The sequence below is a fragment of the Fomitiporia mediterranea genome, assembly GCF_000271605.1.
Source record: "Fomitiporia mediterranea MF3/22 unplaced genomic scaffold FOMMEscaffold_2, whole genome shotgun sequence".
NCBI classification, from domain to species: Eukaryota; Fungi; Basidiomycota; class Agaricomycetes; order Hymenochaetales; family Hymenochaetaceae; genus Fomitiporia; species Fomitiporia mediterranea.
In genome coordinates this window covers 1,256,223-1,259,544 of record NW_006760387.1, presented here as the reverse complement: position 1 = coordinate 1,259,544, position 3,322 = coordinate 1,256,223, and positions in this window count along the sequence as shown.

Sequence of the window (3,322 nt, the reverse complement as noted above, 5' to 3'; positions counted from 1 at the left end):
ATGTCTAGGATGATGACAATGCAAATCTTTGTACCTTGCATCTTCTTTGTCTGTCATAACTGAGAGTTGGACTGATATGTGTTAATAGATTTGGACTATTGCTTCCTACAAAGACTCTGCTTATATACCATATTCCCTGTCATACAATATAACTTTGCCATCACCTCTTCCACAATCACTCTCTGTATAGAACTTTGTTGATGGAAAATACAATAGGTGGAGAAACAGTACTTCTGTAGTTAATGTGGCACAAAATTTCTATTTTGTATTACTATTTTTTAGAGTGTTAATATTTCTCAATGTCTCTAGTACTCTGTCAGGAAAAAGGTACCAGTCATTTTTAATCTTATATGAGTATATAATATGTAAAATATCAATAATATGTAAAACATCATATACTGCTTTCCCTTGGCTGAAAATGTTATCTAAAATACAATAAGGTTAAATAAGTCAGATTAATATTATGGAAAGTAATAAGAATTATATGTTATTATAATATAAGTGTAAGATAAATACATATTATAAAGATGTATAAGAGCTTATACTGCTTTCCCTAAACTGATAAGATACTATTTTACTTGTTACTTTCTATAAGTCAAATAACATATTATATGACATTATAAGCTATTTACAGTTTTATCTAATATTTTAATTCATTATAATATAATATAAATATACTAAATAATATATATATATTTGTAGCTAATACACACAAAAACTACATATTAACAAAAGAGAACTACTTATGCTCAAGACTACACCTCCTTGTACCTTTCTTCTACTGCTTTGTAAGATTGTCCTAGTATTTACATTCCTCCACAGAAAGCAAATGTGATTGATTTGAGATTGTCTTGGATAGGTTGGCTTGATGTTGACATTGTGTAACAGGATTGCCTTTTGTGATAACTACAGCCACTGCCTTGTTCTTTTGTAAACAACATTTGTAACACAAAGGAGGAATGTATTGTAGGCTAAACAATGTAGTCTTTGTCACTACACTTGGGTTGTCACTCAGCCCTATAAGTTGAATTGTGTGTGTATACAGTAAGTATTGTAAGGTTTCACAGATTGTAGAGGTTGCACTTGTGAGACAGGTTGGGAGGACAACTTGCTAGGAGGGGGATTGTTAGAGTATGCAGATACTTGAAGAGAAGAGATAGATGCACTACAACTGTGTAGCAAGGAAGAGAGGTGTACCAGGGTTGAGATCTACAGTGTTGAACAAGCTGATTTGAGCTGTAGGCAAAGTTGTATCTGTGTGTGTGCATTGTATGCTCTGACTATGTCTCAAAAAGGGAGGTGTAGTGAACTGAGTTGTTACTACAGATGACTGCAAAGGTGTATCTCTTGGATGTCTGGCTCAAAGGGAGAGTGTGAAGTGGAAGGTGTGGACAGACTTGGCTTAAGAGGGGTGAGTGGTAGGCTACTGTTTCTGTGATTCATGGACAGCACTTGGGAATTTGAATGTACACAGTGTGGGCCTATCAAGAGTAATGTCAAGCATGGAATGATAGGTGGGGAAGGAGAGTGTATATAGGGTCAGAGAGGGGATTGCACCTTGGGAGTAGTTGTACATGAACATTGTTGTGAGTGTGTGCTCATCAATTGTTACTTGTACTACAGAGTAGGAAGACATACATGAATTACTGAAGACATTGTTTAGCATTGGTCAACAATACAGTATGCACAAATGCAAATGCAAAAAGGAAGACAAAGGAGAAAAGGCAGACAACAAAGGAGAGACAGTACAAGAATACAAGGGTAGCAGAGGGAGACAAGAAGTTGGGATGAGAGGGAAGAGCAACTATTGTGTAGGTTATTATGAAGGAAGTGGACTGGCTACTTACACTTTATGTTGAAGGACAGAGTAGTCAGCTGGGTAGTATTGACACAGGATCTGAGACTCAGTACAGGCATTGTAACAACAGATTGAAGAGGAAAGTACAGAGCCAGAGTGTGCTGGAGGACACTTGTGAGTGAGTTGACTGAACTAGAGAGTAGAGAGAACAAAAGCAACAACATAGTAGCAGGGCAGAGAGATATGGGAGATGAGGGTCAGAGGCAAGGAGTGAAATGCAATGTGTATTATAAATGTTTTAAGTACAAAATTTCATGTGATACTCAAGCATTACATAAGTTGAGTTGTATTTACTAATAGTTCCTTTATGAAAAATAATCATTATAATAATAATTAAGATATTTATTAAGCTTGTAATCTTACAAAAAGAACTCCTACTTATTATAAACATTTATAAAACTTTCATACAGATTATAAGTATAGAAAATGTCTTATTATTATATTATATAATAGATATAAGTCTTTCTCTTCAAATATAATACTATTATAATACTTTTACTCTTTATATAAGACTATTAAAATATATTTACCATATTATATTAATGAATAATACTGATAGAGCCTTTATAAGAACATATAAGACTGATTTTTACCTTATAATAGAGTTAAATACAGATAATTACTATATATTCTATATATTAAACATATTGCACTTTATAATAACTATAAGATTATATATAGATTTTGACTTTTTCCTAACATCTATGACTATCATTATATGCTTGAATGAAACTTAACATCCAAAATTGATTCTTGAGTACTTTATACTTATTAACACAGGCACTTGTTGCCACTACTGCCACAAAGCTAATACTTGTTTGTGAAGATTGTGACTTGCAATAGATACCTTTCCTCTCTAACAAAATGCTTAGCAACTATCATGAAAAAGTTGCAACAAATGTAATTAATAATAGCAAATGTAATGTAATAATGTACTTATATATCAATTACAATTCAAAATTATAATTATACTTTACTTGTAATTGAAATGTAACAACTGTATATAAATGTAATACTTATACAAGAATTGTATTATACTACAATTGTTTTTGAAGCAAGTAATGTTACTACCAGTATTACTACAATATTATATGTGAGACACAAGTACTTAACTTTTATTGTAATATGTTAAAATTGTATATAAATTAATATACAATAGTAGTTGATTAATTATAATACTTATAAAAGTGATACATTATACTTGTAAGTTGATTATAGTACTTTTAGTAAGATAATATGCAATTATATATATTAATATTGTTAACAATCAGTCTGTTAGACTTATAATATAAACTGGTTTTTGTTACAGTTCTCTACTCTTGCACCTTCAGTTCTAAAGGTTCTGCACCCTTCTGTACTAGAACTCAGGACTTCTGTCCCTTAGGAGTACTGTCTATAGACTATATGTAGGCTGACTCTTACTACTACCTCTCCTTACTTTATCATTCTATTCCTTTGACTACT